The 26,343-nt window shown below is 37.1% G+C and overlaps 1 protein-coding gene across 1 annotated transcript in view; it reads left to right on the forward strand.

Annotated features, from left to right (window-relative positions):
* Positions 1–26,343, forward strand: part of ZFHX4 (zinc finger homeobox 4) — a 156,528-nt gene that overhangs the window by 96,633 nt on the left and 33,552 nt on the right. The gene's annotated exons all lie outside the window — the stretch shown is intronic.

Below are 26,343 nucleotides of genomic sequence, written 5' to 3' on the forward strand. Positions count from 1 at the left end.
CCATAGGACAAGGCCAAAAAAGGCTTTTGTATCCTTTTAGTGGCTCTGAGACCGAAAAGTGTGGTATTTTCTATGATAGCACCTTTTTCACTAATTCCTGTCAGCCAACAGTAAGCAATACCATCTAACTGTAAAGGCACAAATTTAAAGTATTTATGAGCAAGGGAAATCCCTCTGTCTAGTACTGAAACAAAAATTTTCAGACTTTTGGAAGAACGTGTGAATCAATATTTGCATGTGTGTGTGTGTGCGCGCGTGTGTGCATGTGCACACACATGAGCGGTGGAGTGAAGAGGGTCACTGATAGAATTCAGAAGTTCATTTCATGTTGAAAAATTAGTATTATATATTTTTTCAAGTAAAATAGCCAGGGCTTTGATATTTGTCTTTATAAAATGCAGCTGTACAATTAAGGTAGCTATACGTCCTTGAAAATAGTTATTTATACTAATTATTCCCAAGTGGCCCCCAAATAGGCCTTTTGATGTTGTTGTTTGTTACAGTGTGAATCATGGGCCAGAGGTGACTGCCTAAGAGTCCTGGAAGATAACAGAATAGTAAATATTCTCAAAATGTCCAGTGTGTGTGTCTATCTTCAGTCGCATTACTTCTAAAAAAGAAGTATAAAGGATCTCTAGTGATTGCATACTTATTTTTATACTTCTTAGTTTGGGAAATATTTGATTCAATAGATGCTACAGTTTCAGAACCAGAAGTCGATATAAAGAGGAAAAATAAACAAGAATCCTATAAATTACACACCCCCAAATCATTAGAAATATCTTTCCCCATTATGTTCATTTCATTATCAAAACTCATTTTGACAACATACGATGAAAAGGCAGGATGTCATTTGCATGAAGAAATCAATAATAATGTATATTTTATATTCACATTCTAACTACACAAAATTGATTTACACCAGATTTAGAAATACTTTTGTTGTAACATTTGATCATAATTCAAATGTAGAATTCTTGCATTAAGCCCAGTAATTTCTTTAAATGTCTGAAAAAATACTCATCTGAAAATGAAACAAGGAATCTGAGATGGTTTCCCTTTGATGTTTCCAAAATAGTAGAAAATATTCAAATGCCTGATCCATGCCATGATAAAATATTATTTCATGAAAGGAAGCCTGTAGCTCTGTAGCTGTGTGAAGTCATGATTGATTTAACATCAGGTAATTTGTGAAGTTATGAAACTAATAGAAGCAACATGGGTAAAGCAATCAAGACTTTATTTTTTTACCATAGAGTTGAGTGCGACACAGTGCCCCAAATTTACCTTTTAAGTATGAATCGTTTTAATTTGTAATCTGAAAGCTGTATGTGACAATGGATCATTAATAACTTCTGGATTTTTAATAAGAGAAATGTTTGAATAGCTGAATAGTTATTGAATATTTTTCAAGATAGGAGGCCTAACCTATTAAGGAATCAAGGCTTTTAGTGAGTCACATAAATACCAGGAAAGAAATATTTCCATTTAAAACAAAGGATCCTTCCTGATTCCATAGACAAACCCACATTCTGAAGGGGTTGGGGGCGGGAAATTAGCCTCTCCCCTGGTTTGTCAAACATATGCCTTTAAATGGGATACCTGAATTTTCAGAATTCTCCCTGACCCTTCAGAATCACTCCACGGACCTGGAACCTTCTCCAAGTGCAGTTCATTAACATGGAAAAGAGAAATTAATTAATTAAGTGTGTTGATTTGGGGTTACCTTTAAATATTTATTTATTTAACCAGTCCACAGCAAGGTTTAAAGTCGGATTAGGTGAGGTGAGAGGTCGCGGAGAAATTCCACAGCTGCCAATGTGGAGAACGGATCCCCCTCCTGTCGGGAGAGCCCTGGACAGTGAACTGTTGCTGTGTTGTTCACGCACTCGGTCAGATCGAAGCCCAGCTCAATAGCATTAAACTAGCCCCCATTTGAGAGATTTGTCTTACAAAACCCTGAAAACTGCTCTGAACATGCATACATTGATTTTGTTGCTGGATCTCCTGAGCTTTGATGAAAAGGCAGGCTCCACATGCAGGTGAAAGGGGTTTACCTCTTCAATATTAAAAAGAGAAGATTAAGGATTTCTGTTCTACTAAGGCTGAACTAATCAGTGGCTGCGAGGGTAAGAAAGTAGGCCTCGTGCCGAACTCCACCCCGATTTTTCGGCGGTGGAACAAGAAGTTAAAAATCCCTCGTGTGACCTCCTCTGTGGTGAAGCTGACCGTTAGTCCGTTTTGCATAGTCAGTCAAATGGCTTTGTGGCACGTGACCACATTTGGTTCCCGTATTTTTACAAAAGATCGTTACCGACTTGATTAAGGGATATTTGCTTCAGTTATGATATTGAAAATGAGAATGTTGTAAAGGATAAAGGAAAAACATCTAAGGGAAATCAGATCATGAGAGACTACATAATTTAGTATGCACTGAAGCTGTACAGCCATTCTGTGTTTTTGATAGGTACGATAAGCCTATTGCATTTACTTCCATTAAGGTAGAAAAAATATGATTTTCATAAGTTTCTGGCTCTTTCTCTACAGAACAAGAATTATCATTTGAGCTCAGCAAAGAATACTTGGCATTTGTCCTTGGTGTGAACAACGCTTACACTTTTTTTTTATTCTAGTCAAAGATTACATGAAACTTTACTCTTTTTTAAAAAACATCAGAGGATTACAGTGTCTTTAGATAGTTTGCACACATCATTTCTCAGCAGGGAATTTCAGAATGAAATGAATGCACCTCTACTCCAGGAGAACAATTTTACACCCTGTAGCACTAATTCCTGTAATTATTTGTGTCCGTCTTAGCCATGATTTGGGTAAAGTGATATGAAACCTTTCTGAAATTATGGTGTAAGTAAGCCTTCAGAGGGGGAAGACAAGGTTTAAATAAACTAACCATGCTGTGAGATTTCATATATTGCAAGATATCTGAAAATGTAACAAATTTATCTCAAATCAAGTCTTATCAAGCATGTCTTTGATCTATTGTAAAAAATACAATAATGATTCTGAAACAAGCACTACAGAGGCAGATCAAGCTGGATAAGAGAATTTCAGAAATTAGATAACATTCATTTTCCATCATTTATAGAAACCACTTGGTTTGCCTTTTAGGCATATGTTGTCTGCACTTTCTCATGACTCAGTGTGGCTGATCATGTTCAAGGAGATCTTCTTTTCTATCACTGCTAAATGACAGCACCCCACTCAAATAACATGTAGTGTGATCATCCAAAAGACAAGATTCCTAGCTCCAAACCATTTAATGTCTTATGTCATTAAGATGATAAGGAGCGAACTCAGGGAGAAAATCAGATGCCCCCACCCCCCACTGGAAATTCCTGAGATCTGACTGGTGAACTGCAGGTGTAGACTCAGAGTTGTGCATCCTAAGGAAGTCAACATTCCCCAAAGCCTACTGTGAGAAAAGTCCAGTATATTAAAATCATTTTGGTTGTAGATAAAAATAAGATTAGTGACAAAAAAGAAATCTTTGGCAAACAGTTTTTTGGGAGACATCAAAGTGGCACAAGAACTCATTTTATAGGACAGAGCAGATATTTTAGCTAGGTCCCCCGAACACGTATTTTAGTTACTATCAGACTTGTTTTTAATGATAGAAGTGGCAGTTTGTAACTCTCAAGAGTTTGTGAGAACTCAACTTTTAGTTATTTTTGTTACATGGATTTATGGCTTGCTAATTAAAATATTTCTTTTTCCCCCTATGGTCATTTCCAAGCACCTCCAGAGTTCTTAAAAGAAACTTTACATACCGGGTGAAAGATAACTGCCCCCCCCATCCCCACCCTTGAAAGCCAGTTCATAAAGATGCCTTTTCACCTCTTTGATGTGCTAGGGAAGAGTTAAATCAAAGTCTGTCTTCTATTGGGGCACCTTGGGACTGAATAGTGCTTAAGCCAATTGTCACTAGTCCTGGGTGTGTAGACAGGGAACCACACACCTCTCTCTGCGGATCAGAGAGGACATTGACAAGTATCCTGTGCCACCTGCTATCACTTAATTAGTGCCATCATCTGATTTCTAGTTGGAATAATGACATCATGTACTTTTTAGTACATGTAATCACTGTAATATATTACAAATTGTGTTACATCAATATGATGTGATTAAACTATGCAAGGAGGGGTCTCTTGTATTTGAGCATTCCGAACTCTGGTTTCTCATTCCCATCTATTCCAAATGCTCCTTACAAGTTCAGAGCAAATAGAAGGATTTAACTGGCGTATCGTAACCACCTCAGACTTGATACACAGAGAAAAAACTAAAAGCTGACCTTTGAAATTCCTGAGAACATCTTTCGTATCCATAATGGATATTCTGGGAGAATGGATTAACTATTAAGTGTAAAGGTAATTAACAATAGGTTCTGTACAAGTGAAATTAGATGGACTCATCTGTCTCTCTTACCAAGAATTATATGTCAGTAAATGGATAGGGGGTTTCGGTTTGGGATAGCTTCTTTCTGGTTACAGATAGCTCTGCTCAGTGAACAATCTGAGAAAGAGATCCATAGGAAGCGTAGCGTCATCCAGGGGCACTAGCATCTTTAAGTCAAAAGCGCACCTGTCGTTTTGAATTCCTGAAAAGAGGGACACTGCCACACACATTACAATCAAGGTTGTTGGAGACTCAGCTCTGTTAAGATGCCATTCCCTGTGGAGAGCACTCGGTTTTGTTTTCCTGATATAATATCAGAAATTGTAGTAAAGGGTTTATAATCAATGCCCTTCTCTCTATCTAGAATCTGCCTTCAGGGGCAATAAAGATACAAAAATAAAGGGATAGGTATGGGTTTTAAAAACCATGGAGAAATTTTCTGATCTATGGTTTTTAAATGTATTTGTCCATTTTCTTTGGTAGTTTAATTTTCTAAATCAGTTTTGTTCTCATGAAAACCCTGATAAAAATAAATCATAAAATGGCAAATATCAAAATAATACAGTGTATAGCCTAATGTGATTTCTTTGCAATACTGTTGAATAAATATGGCCTTAAACACCATATGCAGTATTTCCAATGGGAAATATAATTATTTCCTTTAAAAAATCCATAAATTGTGATTTTTAGCTGTCACTAATCAGAATATAACCAGTATATGCAAGTTAGTGATCTTGTTAGTCAATAGAAGCCAGTAAAGCCTTTACTAGCCAATTGTTCAAAGATTTCGTCCACACAATTTCATAACACAGAATGTGCCATCTAAACCACTTGCTTTGAAAAATAGCCCCTTAAAAAGCTCCTTTTCCTAATAACCACCCAAATAATCTGAACAGTCTTCCTTCCATAACACCAAAAGAAAAAAAATTAAACCAGGAAGTGTAAGGTTGACTTACCTTTTCCTATATCTTTTAATTCTGTTTAAATTTCTATCCTTTCTTTGTGTTGGTTGCGCATTCCTACATCTTGCAGTGTTGTACACCTCGAAGACCTAGTAAGCGAGTTAAAGGCTGATGACGCTAACGAATCCCAGCGCAAATGACTGAATCGATAGGAAACCAGCCACTGCTGTTTAAGTGTATCGATAAATGTACCTTTATTTTCTCTTGAATGGATAAGTGTCGCAGTTAAGAGTCCTATGGATCTCTTAATTGAAAGTTAATTTTAAATCAATAAAGTGAGTCATTTAAATATTGATTGGCCCTTTCTACACGAATTGTTAGCTGATTTTTTTTTTTTGCAACAACTTTGTTTAAATGCAATCAATAGCCCACAATCAGTATGTTCTATAAAAAATTGACAGATGTTCCCAAAATGCCTGCTAGGCATATTCTTATCTGTTTACATATGCAGCAAAGATATTTTAGTCCTTTTCACACATACCTAGATAGTTACAACTTCAGGAATCACACACACACACACACACACACAAACACACACATGCACAGGAGCATGCACACACACATGTATATGCACACGGGCGAGCACACACACACACACACACACACACACACACACACACACACACACAACTCCCCTTGTTTTCCTAAATAGCACAGTTGATTTTTTCCCATTTTACATTCAGTCTCTTATCTACTGCACCTTAATCTCTCATTTACATCTCCAAAGGTTTGAAATGAAAAGATTATCTGTTATCATAGTTATAGGAACCATATCACTCAAACATCTCTGTGATTGCAATTTGAAAGGGAAAGCAGTGTTATACACCCACAACAATTTAAAGGCATTTGGAGATAGGGTCTTTGATACTTTTCTGTCATAATGTATTAGTAATATTGCTTGAATAAAAATCATCTTCTAATGAAATAAAATATTCTTGCCTGTGTGAACATGTTTATCGAGTACAAGGCTAGCAATACTTTTAATTTATGTTGCTTTGCTTAGAGATCAGCTCTTTATTATATAGCAAACAGCCACACTTTTTTTCCCTTTAAAATTGGCGAAGAGGACAGCCAAGTTAAAATAATACAAATTGTATTACATGAAATTTATCTTGATTAACCTAATAAAGTAAACTAAGCTACTTGTAACTTTCAGCATATCAGCAAAGATGCATATTCTATTCATAGCTTCCTATGAGACATTCAGTATTTGCCTGAGGAGTAATCTAGAAATTGTAGAGCACCCCTTTCCACAAAAGGGTTCATTTGGAGCAGGACTCCTGATAACAGTCTGATACATTTACGAGGCCACTAACTGAAGGTGCAAGACTTTGAATTTTTTCCCCCTTCTGAAATCTACATGTGTAAAACTCGCCTTTCTTCACAAATGCTCTTTTTAAATTAGAGAAGAATGAAATTAGTAATGCAAAAATCAAAATATATAAATAACAGAGTTTTACAATAACTCACAGCTTTTTGTGTAAGTTTAGTGATATGAGCTAATACAGAATAACCCCAAGTTAACTCACGGTGCTAACACTGGATGATATTTAACCAAAAAGTAAAAATAGACCATAATTATATTTCGAATCTGAAGGCTTAGTCAAAACGCAAGTGCTACCATTAAACTTATAATAGCAATAGAAGTGATAAAAATGAAAGTAGTAACTTTTCATCCTCCCCCTTTTGCCAAGATTAATATCCACCAAAGGTGTAAGTCTTTGAGGGTAGCTGAGCTGAGACCCTAAGTTGTGAGGCTACCTAATTAGAACTTTTTGCCGTTCCTATAAACTCTCTCAACTGTCCTGCACGTCCACTCTTCCTTAGTCTGGCATCCTTGTCCTCTCCCAGAACATCTCAGAACTCATTCCGTTCCACTTGCAGTGTGAGGGAAGCCTTATCAAAAAGGGAGATTTCAAGGAAAGAGTGGGGTATCATGAGTTCATATGCATACGGGTTCAGCATGTGAAGATGCCGTGTGCGAGATCAGCCTGAAGATGTGACTGATAGCTCTTATTTGTCTGATAGAGCTGGCCAGGGAAATAGAGCTACAGCTGGTTACTTCATTAGGTCCTCTCATTGATTGAACCCTGCTGCAATGAGGCAGCAGGCTCCTCAGATAACTGCTGGTAATAGAACAAAATGAATTCTTATCACAGAGATTGGAAAGGCCATTAACCCTGGCCTCCGATGCTTTTCAGAGGTCACAGACAGGAAGCCAAGCGGTGACTGGGAAAACTGTTTTCTGTCTAACTACAGGTCACGTTAGAAGGGTGTGTGTGACTTTTTTACCCTTCGGCTTCTGTATGGATAAAACCGTGATGCTGGCAGATGTTAATAATCAGCTGTAAATAAATATTGGAACCGAAGAAGAAAAATGAGAAAGCACAGGAATTTATTTCAATAAATACTTAATAAAAGAACAATTGTTCGCGCAGTATTTACTGCCAGCTCTGCCGTAGTTTTAAAACTAATACTTTTTCGTATAAATTGGAAAGAGAAATACATCGAGGCACTTTAAAAAGGAAACTTAATATGGTTATATATAAAAATGTTTCCTTCCTTCCCTTCCGTCCTTCAGAGATGGCGCTTATAATTGCTCCTGGCTGCCTGGCTTCCTCTCCCAGCTCAGAAGCCACTACCGGGCCATCTCCGAGTGAATGTGACACCCAGCTTGCCTTTCACCTGGGTGAAAGGAGTATATATCTAAGGAACAGTTCTATAATTTACATTTAATGCAACCTTTCAATTGACCAAGAGTCCACAACCTCAGCCTGCATCTCACAGCTGAGGACTTTCCCACATTTGTCAAGTCCGTGCCACTCCGGGATCAGCCAAAAGGAGTCATCCATTTAAAGCCCCGGCAGCTCATGTGAGCGGCTCTGCCTCTGTGGGGAGAGGAGTTCTTAGAGCAGCCGCTGGTTTTTGTTTTTGTTTTTTTACGCTTTTAGCCCGAGACTGAAAACTTTCATGGATTAGGAAGTTTTAGCAAAGGATGCATCTCATAGAAGGAAATGGAACAATCTCTTTTCATTACTAATGTGCATTATTTGCCTGTGGACGCATAAACAAAGATGTACTAAGGACTATTTTTAACAATATGTTGGTGGCTTCTAAACTTACGACTCTGATTTAATTTCAGCGTCTGTGGTTGCGTGGTATTTTCTGTTGGAGCCAATCTTTCACTAGGAGTTGGTTTATTTAAATGTAATTGGGTCCTGTGGATGGAAAAAAACCTACCGATTTTATGTCTTTGGAGACCCACCCAGACATTTGGTTTGGCCTTCGGTACATAAATAATAACAAGAAGGTGTATGCTGTCATTGCCCCGCTGGAAACACCAGAAGTGGTTTGGCAGGAAAGAAACCATAACAGATGACCCTGGGTAAACATAGAATCAGATGCTTTTGTGCATTAGCTTATGTGTATGTGTCATAGATATGCATTAGTGTATATCGTATTTTGGAACCTCTGTAGAGTATAAGAACAAAGGAGGAAAAAACAGTTAATGTTGAGAACACGCATATCTCAGTTACTTTAAAGTAACGGCAAGGCTTTATTTTATGGGTTGATTATTTTTAGCCTGAGCTTATATTTAATTGAGGCAAATATTAACAGAATCACGTTTAAAATTGCATGAAGTAAACAATGTCAAAGCATCAGCTTCTAAAGTTAAAAAAAAAAAAGTCTGTTGCTTGTTTGCATGTTGCTTTTTGGTATAAAACTTTTCCATTTATTTACTGTATGTGTAAAGATGCATTAGAATCTAATTAACTAAATGTGTTTGCTTATCTTGTGTATTAAGAATGTTAGATTGTGTTGCAGATGTTCAGGGAATGACACAGGCCTGGAATTTTCAGGTTGGGATACCTGAGGGAAACTCGTGAAGCTTTTCAGCTTGTAATTGCCTAGTTGTGCACTGTGAACCTTGGTGGGAACCCTGAGTTCCGTTCACATTGTCTAATAGAGAACAGGCATTTGTTTTCTTTGTTGGATTTCAGTCTAGGAGTATTTGATATACTTAGGTGTTTAATTCTTCAGACAGTAAGTAAAATTTAGGTGATTGTTAAGTCAAATGTAAGAAACACAGTAGACTTTGGAAGAAAGGAATGTTGGTATTTTAGCTTCTTATCCTTATTAGGTAAAATAGTCACAAATACGTATTTCATGTGTGTCTTCAAAGACTATTTTAAGCATTATGTCTGTCTTTTAACTTGAATGAGCTAAAGAAAGGGAAGAGGTGTAGGTTAAGGCTCCTTATGGACTGTAGGGAAATGAATGAAATCAGTGGTATGCACTCTTTGAACTAATGTGTTTTTCTGTCTAACATGTTGTATAATTTACAACTGCAAGCATAATGTGTTTTGCTTTATCATCATTATTATTATTTGATGGAATTCAATCTGATTAATTTCCCCAAGAACCAACTAGGCTTTATTGATGTATTTGCAAATGGCAAATATTAGTATAAACATTTAAGGCAAAGATGGTGCCTGTGAGTGAGGTTTATGTGTTCTAATAATGTTTAAAAGTTTCCATTTTTAAACTGCCCTTCGGCCTATCTCAGAATCTTTAACAGCATTGGTATCATATACAGATAAAAGAAAAATTTCTAAAAATAAGTCTCCTGATAGGGTTTTTTGTTTTGTTTTGTTCTGTTTTTAAATACGGTGTTCAGTGTTTTTAAGAAAAATCTTGATTTCCAGATTCATGGCGGGGAAGAAAGAGAAAAAGAACACTGGTTTGCTTCTGGGCCATCGTAAGATGATTTGAAATGACTATTATAAGTTCATAATCTATTGTCATTCTTGATTTTACCAAACTTTTCTAAAGCACTTTTTTCCCCCCTTAGTAATGTCTTATGATGAAACTTTTGTTTTGATTGAGAATATTTACAAGTTTATTAAAGAAAAGAAAAGAAACCTTACAAATTTTGGTAAGCCAGAAATATCAACATCCTTCAGTGTTTTCAGACTTCTCTTAGGTATTCAGTGATAAAATTTGTGGATGAACTGGAGAATTAAAAAGGATGTCTGGAAATCAACTTTATTTAAAAACCAAGTTGAATTTTTTAATATTTCCTTCTTTATGGGTTTGTTTTTCAAATCAAAAATTTTCCCACTTTTTGTAGAATACGTATTAAATTTTATGAAGCCGCTTTGCATACTGTCATTTTACTGCCTTCTTGAAAATGTTATTTGTCTAAAACTCATAGTTTCAAGATTAGCCATAATACAGAAACACTGGATGTTCTCCTGGTAATCTACATGCTCTTGGTGACGTTTGGTAGTTATTGCTATTCCTGCTATATTTAATAAAATCTATTCTACATAAGGATTCAGTTAAGTATTTGGAGAGGCCCATTAGCACTTCTCGGCTACTGGAGTAATGTTTCTTGCCAATATGTAAGCACATGATTTTAAAACATTTGATTATTTCAGTTTAAAAATTCAGTTAATTCCTTGTAGATTTTATATTTGGAAAAATGCAGTCAATTTTTCTTTTGAAGAGGAGTTCTGTTTTGTTTTTTACCCAATGATCAGCTGATTTGTTTTTACGTAAACACATCCATGTGGTTTGGCATTAACTGTTCATTTTTCTTTCTTTCTCTCTCTCTCTTTTTTTTTTTTTTAGTCCTAGCCAAATAAAGTGAGGAAATCATTGGGAAATAGGTGGTCTAAGTCAGTGTCCACTGAATGTTGAGTATGCTACAGACCAAATTCAGCTCATCTGGGGTTCCATTTCTGCTTGTGTTTCTATTCTTTCAGAAAATTTTGGTTGAGAACTTGCAGTTGTTTATTACTTCTATTATTCTTCTATAATACTGCCTTGGATAATTACTAGAAACAAACAAACAAAAAGAAAGAAACCACCAAGTTGTGACTGTTCCAATTAGATGACTTAATCCTTGTTCTTCTGGCAAATGAAGAAGGTTTACATTAATGAGATAAATAAGAATGTAGAAGACTGTTCTCGGAGTTATGTAACACCCACAAAAGTGCTTATCTAGGTTATTTCTGCCCAGCTTAATAACCTAGGATCCCTGGGCCTAGAGAGTCCATGCTCCCTTGTAATTGCCTGCAAAATTATCCTGATGTGCATTTTTATAGGAAAGAGGTCCGTAGCTTCCACTAGAAGATTAATATTCCTCAGCAAGAATACTGTTCTCTAAGACCCTTGAAAGAAAACTAGGGACATATAGTTTGAGTTGAAAATATGCTTAAAAATATGCTTTAATATTACATTTATTACATTTCTAAAGATGGAGTCACTTTCTCTGGCACTGCTATGTTTGTTGCCCTCCCTGAAAATCTACCCCACCAACCTGACCATGCATTTGCTCAGTAGGATGGGTGCCTCCTGGGCATCCTGGCTACATAGACAGACTTCCTTTTCCCCAGTACACCGTGCCAACTTAAGACCTTCCAGGGACATCATATTTTTAAAGAAACCATCTTAGGAAATGGGAGTTTCCCTAAGTCAAATTGACAGAAGTAGTAGACAGAGTCACCTTTGTGCTTCTGCTCCTTGAGGCTGTAAGCACTCGGTGGAAACAAAGCCACTTCAGTGATTTCGACAAATGGGTAAGTAGAGAAGGGCTAGAAAATAATGTATTTGGCTCCTCTGAGAAGAAAGGAAGGAGGAAAAGCATGGAATTAAGCATCAAGTGGGGTAACATAAAATGAGAGGGAATAAGAAAGTGATAAGGTGCAGGTCTTAGCAACAGAGCCAGGGGAGATTCTTCCACGTTTGGTTAGCATGAGGAGTTAGAGCACTTCAGATAACGAATGTGAGTGTGCTTTGAAAAGTGCTAAGGGTTCTGCAAATACAGTGGACCAACGGCTAATGATGTGAAAGGAATGTGAAGAGAGGGTTGTAAATACAAATGTACATGTAACAGATTTGAGGTAAACATGAAACATTGCTCAGTCTTATGAGGTCTTGTCCTCAGCCTTTATAGCCAATACTTGTGAGTTGACACCCCCTCCACCCCCGCCAATCATTGCTGATGTTCAGGTAGCGGGAAAGCCAGAAGGATCATGACAGCTCGTGAGTCCAGCCCCTCATTTTACAGCAGGAGAAATATGCACTCACCAGTTTCATGACCTGTGCAGGGTTACACCTCTAATCCATAGTACAACCCAAGCTTCTGATTCCCAGTGCAGCATGACTCTGGATATCTTTGTCATATTCTGCTATTTACATAGGTTGAATCACGAGTGGTTTTAAAAGCTGATCATTGTCCTTGTCTTATCATTTGTTTATAAAATATTTCTCCCAAACAGAAAAAGTAATGTAAATGACATGACATAGAACAAAATACCCATTGCATTGATGCTTTGCTCTCCCACAGAATTAATTGTTTTGTATTCCTTTGTGTCAAGAATACTTGGCTCCTAGTACCAATATAACACTTTCTAAATAGTGCTGGTTGTTTCTAGTTTGTCTCCTCTAGACTTAAGCTCCTTGAAGGCACCGGGAGGCTGTTTTCAGCTTAGTGTCTCCTAGCCAAAATGGTCCTTGTCACCCAGTGGGCTCTCCAGGAACGTGTGTTAATTTGAATGTCTTTTATGCTGTGAAGTAAAATTATGTGTCTAAATCTATCATTATTCCTAGTCCTTAAAGCACTTTGTTATTGTTACACATTTTCAGTGAGATGTAAACAAACAGTTTGAGAAATGGCAAATAAGGGGCTTAGGCAAATTAGGGTAGATTAGGAAGCAATAAAAAAAGGTTCAGCTAAAGTTAAATGAAACAGCAGGGGGCCAAGTGATGCTTTACAGATAGAATATTGTAGGTCGTTAGAGCTTAATAGGCAAATGTTTTCATTTAGGGCTATAAAATAATTTTTAACTGCAATTTCCTCACTTTTAAAAAAAGTCCTTATAAGGGAGAAAGAGAGAAATCAAGAAAATACTATTGATATTTGCTCATAAGGTTTTTTTTTTTTTTTTTGGTAAACGTTGTTCAAAGCAGTCTTTTCAAAGTCTTCTTCCCATTTACAGAAATGATATTGACACTTTGAAGATATTTTCTTGTCCAAGTGATCATAGTTCATAAAATTAAAAGTCAGGTTGACGTCTGTCTCAGCCCTCAGCCAGATCTCCTTGACCACAGGTCTCAAGGGAAGTGTGGGAAGGTGATTTTATTGCCATTTTGCAATAATTGTATACTCTTATTTCACCCTCTAGAGCTTTTGTTTCAAACGAGAATGTACTCGGACTTCAAAGAATTAAATGCACAGGAATTATATATTCATGAAACAGTCACAAAAAGGGACTAGCGGAAGGAAAACAATGGAGGTGAACTGGCTTCTACCATGTACAAGAGTTGTGTGTGAGGAAGAAAACGAGGTAGATTGCTCACAGAGCCAGCAGATACCTCAAAGGAGTTTTCTGCCTCTTTAGCCTGTTGCAATAGGATTTTAAGTCTTTTGCTTTTGAGAGAGAATACCAAGTACTTGTATTTAATAGCAGATGTGGCAAATGCTTGATGAATTAATTGCAGTCAGAATCAGAATGAAGTGGAGGAAAAGACTCTGTTTTGTTACCTGGAGGATTCCTCTCCTTGGCCGCCATTATTGATTATAGAAGCCCCTTGAGAGGAATCCACTGGGCAACAGCTCCAGGGGTAGCATTTGGCTTGTGCTAGTGGGAGACAGAAAAATCTGCCTTCAAGGAGTTTAGAAGCTGCCTAGGAGACAGAATCAATGTACCGGACTCAGTAAGTCAGGTAAATTATGGCATTTTAAGGAACTTCATCAAATTCAGTGCTGTTCAGAGGAGCCTTAGATCCATAGGGTTAATGGAGGTATTAGGACATGAAGAATGACAAGGATTGGAAATAAAAAATAAGGTTTTATTTGTTTGTCTCTGCATCTATTCATTTATTTAGGCATACTCCTTAGGTTTGAGAGGGGAAATAATATGATTTGGACTTAAGGGTGAAAGGAAATTGATATGGTTGTGTTGAGAAGCAAGAAACTAAACTGAAAGCTTATAATAATGACCATTTAAGAGAAAGTGAAAGCAATTAACTAGGTCATTGAGGCTATGGAAGCCTTTGAAAGCTGAGCAAAGAAGTTCAGATTTGAAGAGGCGGAAAATAAGAAGGAACCGAACTTTCGAGAGTGAGACTGACACTGCTGAAAAGGTACGGTAGGAAGCATGATCTGGCAGCCATATGTACGAGGGATATAGTGTTGGGAAGACCTGTGCGCAGAAAGTGCATTCTGGGACCACGGCTGTGGGGGACTGGTAGAGGAAAGAGGAAGTCAGGGACTATCATTGAGGTAACTCTAGTAAGCAGGAAAGAGTGTTAACAATAAATCCACGGTGCAAACTTACCAACTCAATATAAGCAATGAAGGAGTCAAGGCTCCCAAGCTTGGCAACTGTTGGCAATTTCTTAGGCTAAGTGGGCAGGGGAAAAGTGAGAAGCAGGGGCACACCTTTTTTTCCCCCTTCCAAACATAATCCTTTAAAAAACTAGTGGTGGAGGAGGAGAAGTAATGTGTTCATAAAGTTTTGTAGGTTTTTTTGAACTAGGAAAAAGGTAGTTGTTTTTCATCAAGATTTTTAAGAGGCCTTTGTAGTTTTAATAAAATGATGTTAGGGACTCTGTTTCATTTATAACATTTAGAGCTTATATTTAAGTTTGTCTGTTAATATCATTTATGCTGAGTAAGTATAGAGGAAATATTTTAGGGCATGTGGAACAGTGCAAGTCCAGGATATTTTTGTGTCTTTCTAAGTGAAAAGGATTGATTAAACTGAAATACTGTTCTTACATACCTCCAGTAATGTGACTATCAGAGTTGCCCTGCACATAGTCAGTATTCAATAAAAGCTCGTTGAATACATGAATCAACACAAGCCGTAGCAAGACAGGATGGCCTCCACGTATTTGGAAAGAGAAAGGAAAACAATGTGCTCTCACACCAGTCCCTAAATACCTTGCAACCCTTTCAGAGATAAAACAGAGGAGATGGGATGCAAAATTGGAACAGTGATTCCATTTGGATATGCCCCCTTTCATATGTGTGTGTGTGTGTGTATATACATGTATGTATATGTATATATATGTGTGTATACATACATGTGTGTATGTATATATGTATATATGTATATGTACACACATATACACTTCTCAACATTCTGTAGTGTAGCTGAAGAAAGATGACACAGCTCTGCATATTTCCAATCATTGTAAACAAACTACAAACTAGAGGGCAGTTTTCTTCACTCTGGAAATAAAGTTCTAGAGTATTTGGGGGGGATACATTAGCTGATATCTCCTGAGGACAGGTGTGAGAGAACCAGTGTAAAGAGATATACATAATATATGGGACGGGAAAAAAGTATTAGCCATATAAAAGATATAATTTATTCTCCTATTACTTGCTGTATTGAATTGAACATACTTTTCTGTTCCTGCTACATCCTTAATAATATCAATTGTTTAAAGTCTTCAAAAGAGAATTCTGCATTTGGCTCAAATTTTTTACTGTGTTAGAGATGGTTTTTATGGATAGTATATAGAAATGAGATAAAAAGAGAAAAAATTACTTATCGTTCATTTTCTTTACCACCAGCTTTCTTTCCCTCCTCCTCAACATAACATTTTTTATTTTCTTAAGGTGACCATATTTCTCGCTTTTTATTTATTTTGTATTTCTTTGAATTCGAATTCTGGTCATCATTTGTGAATTATCCCCATTCAGTTGAAAGTACGATTTTCTCTCTTTATTATTATCGTGTATTTTAGAAGAGTGATGGGTTTAATTTTTTGCAGTTTTCTTTGTTCGAATCATCGGATGTTTATGGCAGTATTTCATCTTATCTTGTCATCTTTTACATTGGTGATGATCATGGGTTACTTCCTCAAGCTTGTCAGGAAGACAAATTTATCGGACCAAATCACCACACGTTTCTGAGACCTTTCCTCACCTGCTACCCCAAATCCCAAATCCCTGTGTGCATTGCATGTGAGTTTTTTTGATCAAACTTAGGAAGATTATGAAAAATACAATGTGATTGTATTACCCTAACACTTAATTAAAGAGTTTAATAAGGAGCCGTTTAAGTTCGGTAAGGCTTTCATTTTTGATGACACAGTTTTATTGCTTCTGTGGCGTCCATAATATCTACAAGGGGAAAACAGTTCTTAGCTCGCAGCTAGACAGGATTGCTAGGCAAATCTTCCCTCAACATTAATGGTTTCTGTCCTTGTGTATTACAAAGATGGCCATAGGGATATTTCATGTGCTACACCAAAGAGGGTTCTGCTGTCTGACTCTCTTTCCGAGTCCCTGTTTTATCACATCCGGTTACTTTGGTGCCTTCTTGTCCTTCCCGCCTCCTAGCATTCCTCCCTGGACTCTCTTCACGATGCTGTTCGTTTCCACCTTCTGAGAGGTTGGGAAGTCCTCGCCTAACTTCAGTGACTTCTGTGACCCTTGACTTCCATCCCCATGCCCGCTGCTCTTCAGAAACCCACACTCAAGTCCATCCTAGGACACCTGTCCGCCTCGCTCTCTTCAGCCCTAAGTCATGTTTTCCTCATCACTGGCTCATTCACGTCATCACACCAGCATTTCTCTCCATCATCCTGATGATGAGGAGCCTTACTGCGTGCTGCCTGCCTCTATGTACTGCCCATTTCTCTGATTTTCACAGCAAAACTCCTCAGAGAATTGTCTGCACTTGACATCCACGAGTTCTTCACCTTCATTCTCTCTTACACCACATTCAGGGGGGCTCTCGTCCTCCCACTCCACAAAAGGTCAAGGCCTTTTGGCACATCTGCTGGGGATTTCCTAGTGCTCCTCGGGCTACACCAACCAGCAGCTTTTAACAAGATGACCTCTCCCTTCTTGAAATGTCTCTTTCACCAGGCTTTCCACACTCAGTTCTGTCTTGATCTTCTCCTACCATGTTGACTCTTTTTGCTTGGTCTTCTTCACTGCTCCCTCCTTAATTTAGAAGGGAACAGTGGGCGTGCCTCCACCCGGTGGAGGCAACAAAGAGAAAGCAAGCCCTGTAGCAAATTTAAAAACAATAAAACTGAAGGAAATTTACCTGCTTCATTATTATTTCTGCCATTCATGGACAATTTTAAATAACTTCAATGATAAAATACTTCTCCCTGCTAGAAAAGACTGCTCATGGGGTCCCCTGCTTTGATATGTCCCTGTGTAGGAGTGTAGCCTAGGTTCAACTGGGGACTCTCATTCTCTAGGTGATCATATTCAATCTCATCTCAAGGACTTACTCTACCATCTATACATTGACCTCTCCCTTCCTCCTCCCCTCCCTCCCTTCCCCCATCCCACATCTGCTTACTCGACCCCTTTACTTGGATGTATAACCAGGACATCTCAAAGTAAACACGTTCAAAACTACAGATACCAAGCGTTCTCTCCTTCCTGACTCTTTCCATCTGCATTCTCCTTCATCTCAGTAAATCACATCTGCATTCTCCTGATTTCTTGGGCAAAAAACCATCACAGTCATCTTTTACTCTTCCTGTTTTCTCACTCGCCTCATCAAACCCACTGGCAAGTCCTATCTGCTCCTCCTTTGAAATATGTATCTATTCCGTGACTAACTCTTTGGTCGAGTCATTATCTATCTCTCCTAATGTCACCAATATGTTATTTTACTTGACTTCTCTGTGTAATTGTACACTTGTGCCTCATAATTTTGGAAGAGTTCTTGTCCTTTGGCCACTGTTTTACCAGTCACCCCAGGGTCCTGTGTATACCTCTTTTTCCTCTGTCATTGTCTTGTATCATGTTTCAGTGATCTTCAGTGCCTCTTTTTAATTTTCCTTAGAACTTATCTTCCATACTGTATGCATAGCTCCTGAGATTTACTCACAGGTATTAGCTTCCAAGTATTTTGAAGCCGGACTTCTCTTTTAAGATCTAGTTTTATAAACTTAAATGTTTTCCAAACAGCTCTGCTCCATTTCATGTCCAAAATTGAGCTCATCATATTTCTCTCATCCCAATCTTGGACTTTTGAACTTTCATTTTTCTCTTCCTTTATCCATGACTTTTTCTAGACAGTAATGGATTGAGGTGCAGTGAATGTTCCAGTAACCTTTTTTTTTTTGTTAGTAACAAAACTTTTCCTCCACCATTCCATCTTCCACACAGCATCCCAAAGATGCAAATATGATCATGGCACCCCCTGCTTAAAACTCACTTTGCCAAGATCAAGGGACCCTTTGCCAATATTTTGCATTCAGGCAAAGGAGGAAAAAAAAATTGGCCACGTCTCAGAAACAATTTTTTCTACTGCTAATACAGTCCAAAGAAAGCAATGTGCCAAATCTCATCAATCTGTTTGCTCATTAATGAATGATTTATTAAATAAACATTTCATGGGTATGCATAAGTATTGTCTTGAAAATTCATAGCAGGTTCCAATAGTACAATTTTCACTCTTGGCTTCAACCTGGACTTTCTAATCTTCCTTTTCTGGGACTATGCATACTTTCACTAACTTTCCCTTTCCAGATTTATTTTACTTATGTTTGTATCCATCATTGCCTAGGTCAATTCTCCTAAGTATAATTTGGGGTATATGACCATATAAATTTGACCATTCCTAATGTGGTGAAATGTAAAAAACTCCAAATAGTGAAAATCCAAGGATTGTTTACATATAATTTAGGAAACTTTTCTGTATCTTAGGTTAATGGTAAATTTATTTCAACAATTATAGTGTTGATAAAAAAGAATCGATCTAGTCATCTGAGGATTTTCTTTTATAGCCATATATAATTCACAAAATAAATAAGCCTGCACATGAGAAGCAATAATTTCCCCCTATATATAATTGTATAGAGAAGTTTATTATAAGTAGTAGTGGTATATTCCATGTCAGCATACTTAAGACATTAAATATTTAAGGAGTATGATACCAAGACTATATTTCCTTACTTTGCATGGTCAACTGGAAGTGTTGATAACAACTAACATTTCATCCTTACATTGACTTGCCGTGGCAAGCAGCAGAGATCGTTTTTGTTCCCCCTATACAGATGAGAAGACTGGCTCCAACATGTTAATAGAGCTGTTTAAATGTACACAGATGGAGGCTAAAGTTTTAATTGTCATTCCATACATTTCCCATTTGACATTGCCTTTGTAAAAGCTCTAAACTATTGTCTCTGGTTCATTATGATTGCTTTGAAGAGAAGTGTTATGTGCTTTGATGCTGTGTTTGGTAGGACATATGATTTAGGTGACTCTACTGTAAGGAATAATCTGGAAAATTAAGCAAACTCAGGGTTTGTGTATAAATGGAGATGTTTAGTGTTCTGGGACTGCCACATTTACAAATCTGTATAATCTGAGGTTGTTTGTGACTTCTCCTCAAATTTTTCTCTTGATAAAAGGCCGATGGTGGAGGTAGGGTTTGGAATTGGAAAGGACAGTGTCCCTCTCTTCCAAGAGGAAACCTAGGGCTGACTCTGATATCACTCCCAGTCTAAAGAGTTCATCTTCTTCACTTTAACTTTTGTAAATGGCCAAACCAGTGTGAATTGAACAGTCTTTACAACTTGGTACACAAACCACTTTTATTGCAGAATGTAAAATTTGCTTGGGGATTAAAAAAAAAAAAACACTTTAAAATTACACGGCTTAGGAAAACAATGTTTAGTCTTGTTAACATTTGCTCTTCCCAAAATATCTACACTTAGAATAGTGATATTTCAAAAGTCTACTAACTTAGCTGATAGAGAGTATATGACATATAAATATAACCTAAAAAGCCATAATATCAAATTGATGTAGACTTTCCTTTGAATAACTTGTATCCAGCAGGATGGATCAGAGCCAGAGGAGACTCGTGCATGAGTATAGCTACTACTTACAGCTACTGCTGAAAACTACTACTGACTTACTTATTCAGTACTAGATGTTTTATATTCTTTACTCCTTATCACACCTCGAAATCTGGTTAGTTTTGCTTCCATTTTTACAGGTAGGGTCCTGAATTTCAGGGAGGCTAAGTAACTTGCTGTGTCCAATAGCTAGAAGGTGTTGGAGTTGGGATTCAAGTCCAGGTATATCTGTATCTTAGTCCATGTTTTTTTTTTTTTCTTTTTTCTTAATACAAATACATGCATAGGAATAGTCCATACTCTTCTTAAAAAAAAAAAAAATTCTTTATTTATTTGAGAAAGAGAGTGAGAGAGAGCATGAGAGGGCGGAAAGTCAGAGGGAGAACCAGACTCCCCATGGAGCTGGGAGCCTAACATGGGACTTGTCCAATCCATACTCTTCTAATGAAATAGTGTTTTAAGAGCACAGGTTTCTGAGGCCCAGATAGCTACAGCAGAAGTGGGCAATTTTTACGTCACTGATGGCTCACCTTTTATCTTTGCTTGCTTGAAATCCCAAGCAAAGAGAATGAATCTCAGGTTTTTTGTTTTGTTTTGTTTTTAAAGATTTTATTTATTTATTTGACAGTAGAGATCACAAGTAGGCAGAGAGGCAGGCAGAGAGAGATGGAGAAGCAGGCTCCCTGCTGAGCAGAGAGCCCAATTCGGGACTCAAACCCAGGACCCTGGGATCATGACCTGAGCCGAAGGCAGAGGTTTTAACCCACTGAGCCACCCAGATGCCCTGAATCTCAGTTTTTAAAAATTACCATTATTTCAATACAGGGTTACTCGTTCTGTTTCTTCACAACAAGAGTGAATGATGTTTTCTGAAACTAATGATGAACTTTATGTTGGCTGATTTAATTACAAAATTTTTAAAAAAAGAGTGGATGATGGTTTCATGGATCATGACTCCAAAGAAGTATGCCCAATGATTCACTGAATATGACTGAAATAAAATCAGTTTTGTTTTAAAATTGTGAAATTGATTAAACTCTGTAATTGTTTTAGTAATTTAAAAACAATGCAGTCTTAGAGGGGGGCGACTATTATTGCTAAAGTCTCTGAGGTGAGAACATAAGAGAGGATATAGAAGCTTCCAAGAACCAAACAATAAGTCTGAAACAAAGAAATGCAACTTCCCTGAAAGTAAATGATACATTGTAAAGATTCTTTGAAAGGAGTGAAGGAGGGGTGCCTGGGTGGCTCAGTTGTGTCTGCCTTAGGCACAGGTCATGATCCCAGGGTCCTGGGATCAAGGCCCACATCAGGTTCCCTGCTCAGTGGGGTCTGCTTCTCCCTCTCCCTCTGTTGCTCTCCCTGCTTGTGTTCCTCTCTTGCTATTTCTCTGTCAAATAAACAAATAAAATCTTAAAAAAGAAAGAAAGAAAGAAAGAAAGAAAAAAAAAAAGAAAGAAAGAAAATAGTGAAGGAAATATTTCCTTTATTTTCTTTGCATTAAAAATAAATAACTTTAAAACGCTTTTGACCTAGCCTGAGGCTATTCAGAAAAGTTGATAGCTATGGAGTAGAAAGCTGAGGTTTTCATAGATTAAAAACTTGCTATGTGAGACAAAGCAACAGGTTGAAATGAACAGCCAGGGCTCCACGGGAGTGAAGGCTATCATTGGGCAAGGTGAGAATCAGTATGTAGACCAGAGGTGTTTCCTATGTTGATGAACCACCTAGCAAAACCAACACAATACGCTAAGGAATGAAAACTGTTTCAGACAATATGGAGATTGTGGTGAATCCTATAAGGACTTAGGTGCAGATGACTGGGTAACTGACAGATGTGAGCACAATGTTTTCCCTAAGTTACAACAATAGAATTTTGATCTCTTAATTCAAAACAATCAGAAATGAAACAGAATCTTATGCAGAGAAATGTATTAGAAATTAATAAATTTAAGAAAAAATCAGTAAGAGCACTTTCAAGTAAGGCATATTAAGGAGTTGTATGAGTAATTTATTGAGACTAATTGATATCAGGAACTTATTAAATTCTTTTGAGGTCCCATTACACTGAGGTCATAGATGATTCAAGAAGCAGAAAGAAGTGATCACACTTTCCTGGCCTAGAGGTCCCGGGAGATACTACTCCCTTACTATATAAAAATAACTTCTGGGTAAAACCAGACAGGGCAGGGCAGAGGAGCTTTACTTTTCCAGAAAATAAAAAATTACAAATCCAGCCCCGTTCAGATAATTGACACTGGAGCATCCAATGCACTTCAATCTGTTACTGCCTAGAAGAAATAATTTAAGAGAAAGCACTGCAGGTCAACAAAGATGATGTTGCTTAGTTACTCAAAACCATTTGGTAGCATGCTGAGTTGCTCAGCTTTTTAGAAGAGCACTCTTTGTATCCAGGTAGGAAAAAGATAGAGACCACTTGAAACCATTTTTATTTGCAACCGTGTTTCATCTGAAAACAGGCTTCACTTTTGCAGTTGCACAGGCAAGTTCAGAGGTCTTTATTAAAATGTAAACTAGCAAGATAATAAAAGATGTTGAACTTGATTTGTTCTTCTAGATATTGATCTTGTTGTGATGAATTTGCTTTAAAGGAGTTTGAACTGTTTTGTTTTGTTTTGTTTTTAGGAGGTAGGGAATTCAGGTTTTAGACATCCTGGCCCAGAAGTCCTGGGGGCTGCCTGGAGGCAGCAGTGTTCAGGGGAGAGTATGACTAAGTCCAGATCTTACTTTTTGCTACTCTCTGCCCTTGGGGAAAAAATTTCTTAAAATTTCTGAGCTTTAATATCTCAACTTTTCCAAAAAAAGCAATGTGTTTTTTTTTTTCTGCACAGATATTCTGCAAGGATTGAGTAAAAAATTGATGTTATGTGCTTAGCACCTAACAGGTTTCCAACCAAATATTCACTTATTATTTTAAAATTAGAGTGCTACAAATATCTTCTCTTATATATCAGAGTCCCTGAAATATTCTAGAACAATGAATCACCCGGGTGCAGTAAAGGTAGGAGGGGCTTCAAAAGAGAAATGAGGAGAAGGTAGGGTTTTTGAAATGTGGATGAACTTTTAGAATTTTGTCTTTTCCAGGAATTGGACTCATTTTTATTATTATTATTATTTTTAATGGATGCAAGGAGAGGAGAACTCAAACTGTTTCCTAGGACTACAGAAAATGTTTTTCTTTCTCTTTATTACTTTAGACTAGTTGGCTTAATATTTATTCTGTTTAGTGGTATATATTTCATTTTATGTGCTATACATTTGTGAAAATCATGGTATACTTTATTACTTAATGCATTAGCAAATCACTGGGAGGAAATGAGATGTGAAAATTTTGTAGACAGACACTGTCTTAGTATTATACTTGGCAATGCTTTAAAAATTTACTGAACTTCTACCAAATGCTTCCCAAATTTTGCTGATAAGACTGCAGAAAGCTCATGACTATATGATCATGAAATGCAGATTAGGTTAGACTTCTATTCCCAGACAACAACAAACATTCTTAAACTTGGAATTCTCTGCTGAGGTATCTAGGCTGTTTCAAAAAATTTAAATTCCAGATCTTTCCCTGATCATTAGATTTGTATTGGTTATAGCTTTTTTTTTTTTTTTTAATATTATTCCTATTAGTAGGGGAAAAAAAAAAAGATTTGACAGATGAAAACTTGATTGTTTTTTAATGAAGATGAAATGCCTCAAAGTTATCAGTTTACTTACAGGAATCCTTATTCAGAGAAGGGACGGGGAAGGCATACAGGAGTAATGAAATGGACAGGCTTAAGAGTTGGGGAGGCAAGTGTGAGGAAAGGAGACAGCCTTGAGAACCTTCTGTCTCATAACTAAAAGGAACAGGAAGCCTAAAAATTTAGGTTTTCAAACCTTGTCTTTGGAGATGTGACCATTTGGATTGGGCTAGGGGAATGGGTGGTTAGCAGAATTCAGGCCAAATGAGAAAAATGAACACAAGACATAATTGCAGAAACAAAAGGACAGCTACCTTTGGGATTTTAAAATTATGGCTTATTATATCATTGTGGTTAAGATACCCATCTCTGAAATAAAAATGCATGAGTTCAAATCATGGCTCACCACTTGCTAGAGGTATTCCAATGCATAGAAAGGGCATCAGTTAGTACTGGGTACAGAGTAAATACTCTGTGAACTGTTGTTGATGATGGCGATTGTGTTGATCGATAAACTATTCCACAGAAAATGGGACCGATTACTCCCACATTGTGTTAATAAAAATAGAGTAATTTGGTACCATTTTCAAATATGTGATCATCACCAAATTGACAGAATAGAGTAGAATACTGGATAAATTGTCAGTGGTATTATTTTTAAATAGTATTAAATAAGAAAGGTCAGGTGCTAGAGAACACAAATTAGTAATCTAATTAAATCACAGCAAAGAGACAGATCGTGTTAACAGCAGTCAAATTTGTTATTATAGAGCAATTATTAAAGTAAAATATTGAAAGATGCTATGTATCATTAGTAGGTTTTAAACATTTCATTTACACAGGCAGAAAACTATAGATTAATCAGTTCATTTGTTAAGTTAAAAGCTCCTTTATTAAAATATTTATATCATTTGTATAAAGAGAGCAGCATTGTTGAGGACATAAAAATACTCTGTGGTTCTCTGAACTACATTCCTTTATAAAATTATTTGAACAAGTCCTTCTCAATGGAACAGTTTCCAAGTACCACGTATCCTAATTTGTGAGATTAAATAACATTTTCTGGTTTTGACATTAGCACATTTCCCTAAATCACTCTGAAATAAAATGATTTCAATGTGGCACTAAACTATTATTTAGTTGCATCATATATTCAAGGAATGTAATGTTTTACAAAATACCACAGTTTGTACAAGACTAGTGATAGTTGCTTTCTTCTGCACCCCCCCATCCCCCTCACGTTGGTTTTGGGACTTCACTAAGATAGGAAACCCTTTATAGGCTCCTTGATACTGCGGCTTTACAGCTGGACACATCCAGACATTCGCAGCCTTTATACCAGGCTGAACTGGGTTCCCTCCAGGCTCTGTCACTTTCAAACTTGAGAACCTGGGGCAAGTGGCCTTAACCTCTTTAAACTCCAGTCTCCTGATTTGTGAAATAAGGATTAATATTTGCTGCATAACTTTGCTATAAGGATTACATGACTGTTTTCAAGATTTATTTATTTATTTTAGAGAGCATGCAGTGGGGAGAGGGACAGGGGGAGAGGGAGAAGTAAAGAATCAGATTCCTCCTAAGGGAGAAGCCTGTCAAGGGCTGGATCCCAGGACCCTGACCTGAGCCGAAATCAAGAGTCAGACATTTAACCAACTGAGCCACCCAGGCCCCGCTTATATGACTATTTCACATGGATAGATCATCAGAGAACTGGCAGAAATACAAACTCAATAAGTTGTCACTTTTGAATTTTTATTTCCATGAATCATAAAAGAGTAGCAGTCATTTGGTCAAATTTACTTAGATACTCCTGGTATCTGTTTGAGTGAGTATCTGATACATTGAAATGTGCGTTTGCATATATGTGTTTGGAATGATAAGGATTCTTTGATAAATTATATTTTTTTCTAGAGAAGAGTGAAATAAATGGTTTCATACACACTCACACACATTTATACAGGTAATCTGCTTTGGTGGTTCAATTTGACATTTTTCAACTTTACGGTGGTTGAAAGTGGTAAGCATTCAATAGAAACCATATTTGGATTTTTGAATTTCGATCTTTTCCCAGGCTAACCATATATGGTAAGATTCTCTTTCATCACTTTCCACTGGACAGTGGAAGCAAGCCCCAGCTCCCAATCAGCCAGGCACTCACAAAGGAAAACCACCAGTAGACTTGCAACCATCCTGTGTCCACCCAACCATCCCGTTTTTCACTTTCAGTACAGTATTCAATGAACTACACGAGATATTCAACACTTCATTATAACATGGGCCTTGTGTTGGATGATTTTTGCCCATCTGCAGGCTGATATAAGTGTTCTGAGCACGTTTGAGATAGATTCGGCTAAGCTGTAATGTTCAGTAGGTTATGTGTATTAAAAGCATTTTCAACTTGAGGTATT

This window comes from Mustela nigripes, chromosome 3 (assembly GCF_022355385.1).
Source record: "Mustela nigripes isolate SB6536 chromosome 3, MUSNIG.SB6536, whole genome shotgun sequence".
Taxonomy (NCBI): Eukaryota; Metazoa; Chordata; class Mammalia; order Carnivora; family Mustelidae; genus Mustela; species Mustela nigripes.